This window comes from Alosa pseudoharengus, unplaced genomic scaffold (assembly GCF_046254945.1).
Source record: "Alosa pseudoharengus isolate Yale_2024_CS ecotype anadromous, Long Island Sound unplaced genomic scaffold, YU_APseudo_1.1 YU_APseudo_1.1_scf_6, whole genome shotgun sequence".
NCBI classification, from domain to species: Eukaryota; Metazoa; Chordata; class Actinopteri; order Clupeiformes; family Clupeidae; genus Alosa; species Alosa pseudoharengus.
In genome coordinates this window covers 11010995-11024400 of record NW_027468848.1, presented here as the reverse complement: position 1 = coordinate 11024400, position 13406 = coordinate 11010995, and the positions used below count along the sequence as shown (strand labels likewise).

Sequence of the window (13406 nt, the reverse complement as noted above, 5' to 3'; positions counted from 1 at the left end):
TCAGCCCACCCATCAGTGCTGATAAGTAGCAAGTGGAAAGTCCTCTTCTTCATCCTTATTCTGACTCAGTTACGCCCAGTCAAGTAGGTGCCAGTTTTGTGGTCTGGAGAAGTTGTGGGCATCAGCATTTGTTTTTAAAAATGAAAACCTACTAAACTGGTGATTAAGCCAGACAGATGTCATAGTTACAGTTGAGCTCCTGAGCTCCAAAAGAAGTGTATTCGGGATGTAAATATTCATAAACAAGTCTGAGAAATCAGAGGTCTTTCTCCCCAATCCCAAAATGAAATATGAAATATGATTTGATTGTGTTCTCATGGTGTCATAATGTCATCTTTATTACATGCCCAACACAGTCCCTCCTCACACTGAATGTCCCTTTATTTGGTGATGATGACCCCGGGCAGCACGTCGCAGAAGATCAGGTACAGCACCACGTACCTGTAGCCGGACGCGTCCACCGACAGCACCGAGCCGCAGTCCGTCACCCAGGTGGCGTTGTGGCTGCTGGTGGCCATGCTGGCCAGCAGGGGGCAGCAGAAGGCCAGGCCGCAGACGGGGATGAGCAGCACGGTGGGCCGCACGTGGCGCAGCACCAGCTCCTGGGCGCGGGTGTAGCAGTGCACCGGCTCCATCACCAGCTTGGTGGCGAAGTAGAACAGCAGGGAGGCGGTGTTCCAGGTGGAGTTCTGGCGCAGCACCAGCTCCTGGGCGCGGGTGTAGCAGTGCACCGGCTCCATCACCAGCTTGGAGCACCAGCACCATATCTGGTTTCTCTGCCATGCTGCAGTGTTGGGAATAAAACACTTTTATTAAATGTATATATTGATGGAATCATTGCAGTTATAGTGTATGACAATACAAGAGCTTTCCCTCAGGGTTTTCTGAAATTTTCAGCAACAAAACAACAAAAGCCATCAAAGCTTATGCCACCCCTGACAAAAAAGAAAGAAACAAGAAAATCCAGCAAGAGAGAAAAAATGAAATAATAACATAGTGCACAGACACAAATTCAGGGAAAAAGAAAGAGAAAAGCTGTACACACCCTGGGCATTATTTGTCTCACACGCTTCTGTCCATTTGACCAGCAGAGGTTTATGGAAGAATATTAGACTCAAAAGTTTTGTACGTGTGTATCACGTTTTGAAACTGTAGAAATTATTTGTAACTGTAAAAATTATCTGTACAAGTAATTGTCAATATCACAAATATGCCCTACACTTACAAATCTATTCTACGGGTACGGATCGGTTTTACAGCTACAAATCATCCTACAGTTAAAAATATTTTACAATTGCAAATATATTCTACAATTACACATCAATATTCTACGCACAAAAAGCTCCTCTACAGTTACAAATCTTTTCTACAGGTGTACAGACTTTTACACCACCTTAGGGATGAGAAGTGTCTCATATGTATTGTGTGTGTGTGTAACAGGATTTGTAACTGTAAAAATGATTTGTGATTTATCAAAAAAATAACACAAACAATTTTAAGCATTACTCATATGTCGTTCACTTACAAATATATTCCACAGGTATTAAATATTCCACAGTTGCTGTCTTTCAATTACGAAACTATTCTGCCATTACAAATCTCTGCTGCTCGCACGAGTATTTTCTACAAGTACACAAGTACTTTTTAGACTGTTCTGGCGCTTCCTGTTGAATAGCCAATGGCGATCCTCAGGTTTGGCTAGCCAACCATGAATCTCAGTTCACAAACCAATCACAGAGCAGGAGCAGCGCCGTCGTCGTGGCTAGTTGTGTGGGTGCAACCAAACTTGGAGTCTACGCTTGGAGCACGCTAACAGAGAATGTCTAAGGAACGGGCTCCGATGCTAGTTTCCTATATTCCTTGAGGTACATTGATAGTTAATACAGCCAGTGTACCTGATACACGGGGCAAGTAGTTAACAAAATGTTTCCCTTCTCTATCGGCAGTTATCTTTCTGGCTGTTCCTAGGTAGTTAAGTTATCAATGTATTTACATTTCAAATGGGCGACTTAAGCTATGTTAATTACAGTCATCGTTTTACATTTCTGATGGTTCGTTAACTTTGATAATTTGCCAACTGTACCTGTGCAGATAAACTACTACAAATACAGTCATGCTTTTCCAGAATGCTCTCTTTCTACATAGTGTTTCAGTGTGCATGTAAATATGCATCGTTGTTTTTGTCTATTCATGTAGCCTAAGCCAGTGTTTCTCAAAGTGTGGTTCGCGAGCAGGCATGCTAAAATATAATAGGCCTATAGATGATTTGTTTGCGATGTTGAACAACTTTTATGTAAATCCAAACAGTTCTGTAACACTGCCTATGTAAGCTACTCCAGTTTAAATCATGAATCCTGACAATAAGCAAGGTGGTTCAATGAGTAGGCCTACTATTTTTTTGTTTAGCTAGGTGGTCTGTGAGGTTTTTTTTATTTATTGGTTAAGTGGTCTTTGTTCTGAAAAAGTTTGAGAAACACTGATGTAATATCTCTTATCAAGGGCCTTCAAGATCACTCCACTGGATCACTGGACCATTCTCTACATCAGCATCGAGGACATGTAGCCTACCACTGAATAGAAAATACATCTCCTCCCCTCCTATATTTGTTCTTTAAAATGTGTTTCTTAGGTCTATTGTATTCTAGTCTTTGAACACCATTATTGTAGACTTCTCCCCTGTCCTGTCTGATAAATATAAAATTGCATTTTTAAATATTATTCCCTAATGCTGGGATATGTGAACTTTAATAAATAATTTTATTCATTAGGCTTACGTTTTTATCCAAAGCAACTTAGACATCAATTCTTACCAGAGCCAGTTTCTCAGAGCAAGTTGGGGATACACGTAGGTGCCTTGTGGCAGCTGAGAAACAAAATCACAACTTTTCTGGCTACTGCATATGGTGCACACATTGTAGTTAAATATACAACTAGGAAAAATAGCAACCGGCATACAGTTTCTCATTGCATAGTTTATTCATTGAACAACTGGAACTCTGGTCACCGTCTGAAACACTGAAATTGTTGACTATACTGCATTGAACTTGCCGAAAACAACACTAGATCAAGCCAAAACCATAATTGCTTTATTTCAGCGTTGCATCCATAGCTTCTTTGAAGGTGTCCCGTCCAGAAGACCACCAGGTCTTTCAATGTCTCTAAAGAACCTGTAAGAATTAAAAGACAATATCAGAAAATACTTTTAGTAGTAGTTCGTTTGTTATACAATGCTAGCCTGGTTAGCGCTTCGGACTTGTAACCGGAGGGTTGCCGGTTTGAGTCCCGACCAGTAGGCACGGCTGAAGTGCCCTTGAGCAGGCACCTAACCCCTCACTGTTCCCCGAGCGCCGCTGTTGTTGCAGGCAGTGCTTCACCTCACTGTGTGCTCAGTGTGTTTCACCAATTCACGGATTGGGATACTTTCACATATTTTTCAGTCTGTGAGTGGTTCAAGTACAGATCTCTCATCAAATCCAAATCACTCTGATCAGCCAGGTTTCAAAATCGGGGGGGGGGGGGGGGGGGAGAATATCTTAGGAAATATTTGTCATACCACTTACAACGTATTGTCTGAGGTAGGCTGTGACACGTCATGAGTCTTCCATTTCATCTTCGTCAACCTCCGCCTCATCTGGTCAAACCACTCTTTTCAAAATCATCTGCAACAAAAACAGTGCGCAGATTTAGCCTAGTCTACTGTATGACTTCAACGAGGTGATCTTCAGTTTCGTTCTGCTTACAGTATCTCACTGCCACTGCAACGCCTTTGAATGCACTCCACTGCCCTGTTTACAAATGCTACAGTGGACTTAAACTGCCACCTTGTGGCGATAAGTTTTAATACATTTCACACAGCTGCATGAATCACAGAAAGTGCGAAAGAAGTGGCCACTTCTGAATGGGACCCACTGTATGTGGTAACAGTCAATATTTTTTTTCAAATGTGCTTCATAAATATACAATCCTGCACTGTGAAAACAAAAAACATCTGAAATATACCCAAATACAATAATGAAGGTGAAAGGAAGTTATTAAGCATTAATGGTGCTTCCTAAAGGGGGTATTGATAAATAGTCCAGAGGCTGCCTTTGAAGAGCCTGTTCCAGTCTGGTTTTCAGCCTCTCTAATAACCTGCCAGTGTAGATCAATTTATCATAGATAATGATCTATCACTGACAGGAACCAACAAAAATGTTTGAAAATAAACTGACTTTTAAAGATAGAATAGTAGTGATTTCTCTTTAACTTTTACAAAATATAAAACATACACATCCGAGGATGTTGTTTTAAGTAAGAATACTGCCGTCAACAAGTTCAAAAGGTATGCTTTTTGAAACTCACATCGGGCGGCGACCTATTTTCATAGACAGTAAAATATATTTTATGACCCACCTGTGCTTCAGAAGGAGGCAGCAACTGGGGATCCATAAGAACCTGCTTACACAGAAGAAATAGATACATAGACAGATGAATGTGTCTACCAATGCCCAGCACAGTATTTCTGTATTATTTATTTTGTACCTTATGATCAGTCATGAAGAACCATCAGAAAATGCCAACATAGCCTAGCTGATGTTGACACCCAGGGCATGAAATTGGCACCCGCCCACACGCCAAATGCGGGTAACTTTTGTGATTGGCGGGTGAAACTGTCAATGTACCTGCCACGTTGGCGGGTAGCCAATAAGACAACACAACACTGAGCAAGGAGATGCACTGTCCAGATTGCCGTTTGTAGGCTATGGCTCGGAGAAAGCGAGATCAAACCCATTTGCAGGGGTGGGTAGTAGCCTAACGCGTTACATTTTTTTTTCGAGCAACGGCAAACGACTTTCCTTTTTCAAAACGGTAGCCTACTTCTACTCTTACTCAAGTACATTAATCTCCTCTTTTACTCCGCTACATTTCAATTGCCTTACATTACGAGTACAAGTTTATTATTGGAGAAAGTATCTCGAAGAGGGAAAAGCGCACCTCTCCCAGGAGAAAAGAAACAGTGCTTCAGAATGCGTTAGCCCACGATTATAAAAGTAATGCCTGGCCTAGCTAACAGCTCAGTTAACACAATGACGTACAGTTGCTGCATCTTCTGGTGAGGCTGCCAGAGTAGCAACGAGACTAGAGGTAGGCTATGACATGACACGGAAACTTTCACGTATATTCATTTCTGGCCAGCATCGTTCAACAATCACATTGGACAAGGAAAGTAGGCCTACAACTTAATTTACAAGCAAATATCAAATGCACTGGAAATCGAGCATACAAGTTAGAAAAAGCCTAGCATTCATTTATGTAGCTCGTGTTGCAGGACATGACATGAGACGGTCGGCTGAGAAAACAGATAGCCTGCTCTGTCGCTCTGCCCGAGTGGATATGCCTAGGCTATTATAGCCTAAATATAGGTCTACCCATAATATAGCCATTGTTTTTAGGTTACATTGTCTGTATGGTGGAGTTATAACCAGACTTCTAGCAATGCAAAGCAGAAGAATCAGACTGCTTTTCAATCCATAGCCATGTAATGCTTATTCTGGCTATGACAAAGTGTATTAAATAAAATATATTTGAATTGGGCTTTTAAAATATGTTTGACTATATAATTAGCCTACAGAGGAGGAGAAAAGCAAATAGGCATAAAGGATACTTTTGTATCCCTTTAAAGGTCCATCAAAAATATAAAAATGTAGGCCTACAAAAAAGTAACTTGTTAGGCCTACTTGAGTAATTTATTAACAAAGTACTTTTTTACTTTTACTTGAGTAGCCTACTGTAATGTGTATTCTGTACAAGTTCAAGAACCATTCTTATGCATTTTTTGAGTCGTTCACCTTTATTTTGGGCACAAAATAATTTTGGCTGGTAAAAAACCACTGTGGCAGGTGGATTTCAAAATTCACCTGCCACAGTGGCTGGTGGCCAAAAAAGTTAACTTCAGGCCCTGTTGACACCAGTTGGTATGTTTTGTCACACATATCAATGGATACTTATTATTAACTTATAACTAACTCCAGAGCAATCTGTTGAGCATCAAACCAACAGTACTACGGTTTTTCTGCAGTAAGGAGTTTCTGTTGCCTACTATAAGAGTTCGTCCGAAGTAGCACCTCACAATCTGGAGGTAGACCTGGCATACGAGGCCTAATGGTTAGCACACCTCTTGATAATAATGCTGAGCCTACCTTATGACTGACAAACTCCCTTAAAACTTTGACCGCATTTGTTACAAACTTGAAACAAAATGTCTTCAAAAGTATGTTGAGTGTTGTTATTTATTTCCATCCATCCACACCCTGCATTTCCGTTCGCACTTGTATGCTGCTTAAACTGAAAATTTAGCTACCATTGCTATTCTACATAGAGATTGAGTGGGATTTGGCTAACTAGCGGTAGCTTGCTATATATAATAGTTATTTGTCTGTTGCCCACATTAGTTGCCATTGATTGATCTCACCTCGTTGCCCCGTATATCAGGTACACTGGCTGTATTAACAAGGAATAGTGGACATAAAACAAGTCTGTGTGGTGTAGGCTACATACCTCAAGGAATACAGGAAACTAGCGTGCTCCAAGCGTAGACTCCAAGTTTGGTTACACTCACAGACAACGACGGCGCTGCTCCTGCTCTGTGATTGGTTTGTGAACTGAGATTCATGGTTGGCTAGCCAAACCTGAGGATCGCCATTGGCTATTCAACAGGAAGCTCCAGAACAGTCTCAAAAGTATTTGTGTACTTGTAGAAAATACTTGTGTGAGCAGCAGAGATTTGTAATGGCAGAATAGTTTCGTAATTGAAAGACAGCAACTGTGGAATATTTAATACCTGTGGAATATATTTGTAAGTGAACGACATATGAGTAATACTTAAAATTGTTCGTGTTATTTTTTTGTTAAATCACAAATCATTTTTACAGTTACAAATCCTGTTACACACACACACAATACATATGAGACACTTCTCATGCCTAAGGTGATGCAAAAGTCTGTACACCTCTAGAAAAGATTTGTAACTGTAGAGCAGCTTTTTGTGCATAGAATATTGATGTGTAATTGTAGAATATATTTGTAATTGTAAAATATTTTTAACAGTAGGATGATTTGTAGCTGTAAAACCGATCCGTACCCGTATAATAGATTTGTAAGTGTAGGGCATATTTGTGATATTGACAATTACTTGTACAGATAATTTTTACAGTTACAAATAATTTCTACAGTTTCAAAACGTGATACACACGTACAAAACTTTTGAGTCTAATATTCTTCCATAGAGGTTGCCATATTTTTTTGGAAGATTCTTTCCTTGTTATAAGAAATCTTATAGTGGAGTCTTCCTATGTGTAGCCTAACTCTCTAAGCCACTGCTGGAGTAGAGGGCTGATCTCTGATTTCCACTGTTGCTAAATGAGGCGCCTGGCCAACAGTGTACAGAGGGACATGGCTTGCCCCTCATACAGTAGTTTGTGATGTTGGGATTAAACACCACTGAACCAAAGACGGCAAGGATTGGCTCAGGTGCAATAGTTTTGTGGAAAGCCTTTAAAGCGTAGTTAAATATAAGAGACTAGAAAAATAATTAACTTAAAAGAAGACCAAACGTCACGTGTAAGAGTCCCTGTTTGTTGTTTACATTTATCACAGAATGGGGAATGTTAGGGGATATGCCATGGAGAGTCGCCTGCAGAGTGTGTTGCAGGAGGCCATTCAGGAAACAATATATAAATATTCTTCTGAAAGAAGCACAATGAACATCAGATTATTTTCTCCTTCTGTCTGCTGCTGCTGCTGCTGTGTGTGTGTGTGTGTGTGTGTGAGTGAGTGTGTGTTTGGCCATCTCATCACAAGTGGACAGTGCTAATACAAGTATAAACAAGGACGAAAATTAAAGTTGAGCTGATCCAAAGTTTATCCAAAGCGACACACAGTTGCAATGGCGGATTGGGGAATCAAACCTGGGTTGGCCGATTGTCAGTCGGTGACGTTGCCACTTCTCCACCACGTCCACAAAGGACCAAGACACATTGAGATTCAGTCACTTAAACCACTTGCCCAGGTGATCTGAGACGCATTTAGTTATGTATATTTTGTTGTATAAACACGTCTGATGCATCCCAAAATGAAACTTCTTATGGATGTGAGGTAGGCAATTCCATAAATCTTAACAGAAGTGGTCAGTAACATCTCCGAATGTACGCCTTAGAAACGGCCCTTTATTCTGTTCTATTGCTGTGAGAATAGATGTCAAAAATGCAATTAGACAAATCTGACTAAAAGTGTAATGCATTCAAATGTGGACAACTCCTTTAATATGTTATAAGGATATAGATATATGCTTTCTTTAAATGTATGTGTCTCTGTGAGCCTGAAAGAGTTTTTTTAAAAATATATATAAATGATTGAAGGGGATTTAAATGTAAGGAAATGGATGGAAGTTTTTATATATATTTTGGCTGTATGATTTTTTGTTTTTTATTTTTCTTCCTCCTTTTGATATATTATTGGAAAACAGCTCAGGTGTCTGTGGGCTGTTAAATGATTGTGATGTGTCTGTTAGTAGAATGTTGTAAAATAATTGTTATGAGTAATGTGATTTTACACACCTAGTGTGATGAATGATGTCATCATTATATGTTTGTCATATGGAGTGTCATTGAATGGAACCATTAGCTTGGTTTCTCTGCCAGGCTTGATCACCTGACCATGATCCCATCTCAGACTAACACCAGATCCAACTGCATGTGCTGTGAGTGAGCGTTAGCAACTAAATCAGTTTCATTACATTGTGTTCAATGTGAAGGTCCTACACTGTAAATTCTAACATTCAAATTAATAAGAAAAAGTAAGTGGGGTTGACTTAGTTTTCACCAATCGGTCGAGAACACTCAGTTTATTTGAGTTAGTAGTAATGTGAGAGCGAAAATGCAAACCAACTAAGTCATTTTAAGTTCAGGTTACTCACAAAACACTAGTCCAACACTTGGACACGCGCAGAAGCCTCTCTGGTACATGCTTAGACACCAACACCAGTCCACACAACACGACCTCTGGACACGACACGACACAACGAAACAAACACGGACATCGCTGGAGTACTTTACAGGTTCATTTGGTGAGTAAAAGTTTGAAATCGATTTGCTTTCTTGAATTATTATTCATTCAATGCTAGTTTAAGTTTTGTTCAGCATATGCCAATGTCTATGTGACTTGTGCCTGATGTTAATTATCATAGCATAGAACTAGCGTCTAAGCTAGCCCAACGTTCGTTGCCAACAATGTCTGTTAGTACCACTTAACGTTAACCATCTCTGACTGTATCAAAGTGTAATGACCCTTTTCGGATGTGGCTCATGTGTTTTATCACTGAAAACTATTATTTCTAAAAACGAGGAGATTTTGGAAAACTCCGGTTTCACGTCTGCATGTATAGCAGCTAAACAGGGAATGAATCATGATTCGTTTGTTTGACCTTCATATTTGCTAACGTTAGCATATTTCAACTGGAATTATTGCAGCCATGTCATTAGCTAGAAGCTAGTTCTAGCTATAACTTACCAGAGAATGTCTAATAAAAAAAACGGGCTCTGAACCTACTTTTCATCATGAAACAGGACATGCTTTGACTTAATGTTATTTCATATAAACACAACTTATTTTGTCTGAGCAAAAGCATTAGATTGCATTGAAGCATTAGATAATTTCATTGAGCTTGGTGCTAAAATTATCCTTTCTCTTGTCTAGATTTTGTCAAGCAGACCAATTCCCTGAATGCAGTGGATCTGTAAGTACTGCACTGTTCGTGCTGATAAGAGAGGTTATTTGCTAAATGTTTAGTTTGCGTCTTTTGAATGTCTTAACCTTTATTGTCTCTGTATCATTCATCAGATGTGCCAGCGCACCCTCGTCCTGAAAGGAATTCCTGTTTTACTTGGGGACAAGTTCTAAGTACAGCATTTGTAAGTACTTGCACTGAGGGAAAAAAATCTTGATCTCAATTTGTTTAGGAAATTATCATATCTACTCATGGTTATTTATCTACACAAGATATTTATTTACAATTATCCTGTGCAATGCACATAGGAAATTGGCACATAATTTCACATGTTTATACGTTCAATGTCTTGGGGTGACGAGGAGGCCCATTGGACATTTTAGAAAGTAGTTTAAGGATATACAGTTGCTATCCTATTCAACCTAACCTACACTTTACTAACTTAAATGAGACATCTGGGTCTATTTTCCAAAAGTCACAGAGTGTTGCAGGAGGCGAAAAACCATTGCAAAGATCCAATGTAGGCCTAGATCTCTCCTAGGTGATCTATGGGGAAACCTTTTAAACCTTGCTTTTGGCCTCTTAACATTCTCAGAAAATCATTACAACAGGTATGCAACATGGTGGGTTCCCTGGGAGACACCACTGAGCAAGTATAATTCAATACACATAAATAAATAGTGTGCAAAGTAGCATAAACCTTCACATAACTCGATGGACTTTAACCACTTCATCAAAAGCAATGGTGGTCAACAGAGATATGTCACTGCCTGCACGAACAAGGTTTATACGTTTTTTACCCCCACACTATTTGAGTTATACACGCACAGTGGTGTCCCATGAAGAAGCAGCTTGTGTTGTATTGCTCCTGTAAAGATATTCTCACTGGCCAAAAGAACGGTTTAAAGGTTGCCCCTATAGGTTAGCTTTGTAGCTTGCTTGTTGTGTATGTTACGTAGGCGAGATCTAAGTCTAGGTTGGAACCAACATTAGGTGACCCCAGGAAAACAGACCTAGTTGTAAAAAATGGCAGGAAATCTCCTTTAATGTACTGTTTTCAATAAACAAATCTGTAACACTTTATAATAACTACACACAATTCATCATTTGTTAAGCCTTTGTTACTTATTAGTTAATGGTTTGTTCATCATTAGTAATTTCTTGTTCATACATAACTTATCATTAGTAAAGCATTTGTTCACACAGTTATAAATGGTTTGTTCATAGTAAATAAGCCTATCCAAAAAATATGTTTGTAAGTACATGATTTATACTTAATAAGTAATGAAACAACCACTTATAATGAAATCATTTTCTTATTATAAACCAGTTGCAAACTATTACAAAATGCTTTCTTCATCATTTGTAAAGTATTGTTCTTATGTTAATTCTCATAAATAAAGTATTTGTACACACAGTTATAAATTGTTTGTTCATAGTAAATAAGCCTATATCTCAAATATGTTTATGAATTATTGTAAATACTTAATAAATTATGCAATAATATTGATGAATCAAAAACATATTATTGCATCATTTATTAAGTATTAACAATAATGTATAAACATATTTTAGATATAGGCTTATTTACTATGAACAAACTATTTATAACTGTGTGAACAAATGCTTTACTGATGATAAATTAGAAATTACTAATGATGAACAAACCATTAACTAATAAGTAACAAAGGCTTAATACATGATGAATTGTGTGTAGTTATTATAAAGTGTTACCAACAAATCAAATCAGAACAGCTCAACAAATTATTTATTGAATTTTCTCCAAATGCAACAAAATAAGAAGCTGCCAGCTAAAGCTAACCTAACCTACGTTAACTTGCCCTCATACTGTATGTTGGCTTCAGCTGCCAGTCCACTATTCGGTCTGTACCAAATTTCCTTGTTCTTTTTGCATCTGACAGCACTGAGTGATCTCGATCAACAGGGCTATTGGTTGAAAATGACTGGAGTTTTTTTTTTTTAAGTTCTCTGACTCATGTACATGGCTTTAATCTTACTGTACTCTGTTTTGGCTAATGGATCAACAGTATGTCTGTAAGGGGTATATGCTGAAAAGTACACCTTGCCTACATTGAAGCATTGTAGTGTTTCAGGGATTCTTGGACTGTTTCCCTGCTTTTGCCACGAAAAGCCTGCAGTGTGTGAAGGGAAAGGTGGACTCATTTTGTGGTCACAGCTTTGTTCATTAGTAGCAACACATGATTATTTTTGGTCACCCTTTACTGTTTTCAGTTAATTCAGTCACCTGAACTTAAATGTAGTAACGAATCCAAAGACTTGCAAACAAGACTTTCTTTTGTGTCTTCACAGGACACTGTGACAGATTGGGCCATTGCACCGGTGACTGTTGGTGTGCTCACTGTTCTTGGGGGAGATTGACGGCAACATAATTTCCGGGGTCCAAGCTGCTGTCAAGTGTTATGGTGGCAAATTATTTCTGCTTGATATGTTTTTATTACTATTATTATTTTACTGCAGAGCCCAAGCACTCTTGTTTTACTTTAAATATGTTAAATGGCAGGGTAGTTTACCATGTGAATGCCAGATAATTGAAAATAAAGAAATGCTGTGATTCATCCAAACCAACCTTCTCATTCCATTCTTTTAGATCGTTTTTTTACATAGATGTACGTATACGCTACTTGTATAGTAATTTTCAGTCTGTGAAATGAACCAGAAAATCAGTAGTAAAATAAACAAGTTGTATTCACTTTAAAAAAGTGTAAGCTTGTTAGTGTAAGTGTTACTCAGAATAAATAAGTTGTGTTCACTTAAAAATGTAAGTTTATTAAGTATTGCTTACTCAGAACAATTAAGTTGCACTAATTTACCATTACTAAGTCATTTAACTTAATTTTTTTAAGGCAATGAGTTTGCACACAATTTCTAAGTAAAGTCAACTTGTCAAAATTTACAGTGTAACTGTACACAACGTGCTGCAGTGCAGCGTGATGCAACCGTCTATGTTATTTCTGTTGCTCGTGTTGCTCTGCTGTTTTGAATGAGAAATATGATGCAATAGAAGGGCATATTTAACGGGTTCAGGGTGGACAGAGAGCATTCAATGCTACACAACAGTCGCTCGCTTGGGTGCATTTAGGATGCCCTGTACACCTTCTTTTACCCACTGGAGATATGCCTCCCTGGATGCCTACTGGGAATGAGACATTAAGCAATGCAGTTTGGGTTAAAATATCAAGAACACATAAAAGTCGCCTAAATAGATGAATGTCATTTAGAAAATATAACATTTGCTAGAAAGTTACTTTCCCAAAAGAGTATATGAATGTTATGAATGAAATCTGCCATACAAGATAAATGATGTATGTGGGGGATATGTCATTTATTTTCATATTATCACCTACACGTCTACCCCTGCCACCAACATCGCATACGTTTAGACACACACATCAGCTTCATTGCACACATGCAGCCACTCAGGGTGAGTCTTCTACATTACCAAGGCTACATTCTCTGATTTTTCTCATAGACTTGCATGCAAAATTGATTGTTTTCAAGAGGATTTTATTGTCTCTCATCAGATCTTTCTTGTTATGATTTCCACATGTCCTATGATAAGCAAATTCAGTAAATTCAATAACTTGTAAAAAAGTGATCTGTG

General features: G+C 38.5%; 1 long non-coding RNA gene across 1 annotated transcript; it reads right to left on the bottom strand.

The window, feature by feature from the left end:
* Positions 1 to 3064: 3064 nt before the first annotated feature.
* LOC143106367 (uncharacterized) lies at positions 3065 to 6583 on the bottom strand. Its single transcript, XR_012983671.1, has 4 exons — positions 6538 to 6583; positions 4393 to 4434; positions 3561 to 3659; positions 3065 to 3167 (listed from the first exon to the last, which is right to left on the bottom strand). It is a non-coding gene; the product is annotated as an uncharacterized LOC143106367 (long non-coding RNA).
* Between the last annotated feature and the right edge of the window lie 6823 nt (positions 6584 to 13406).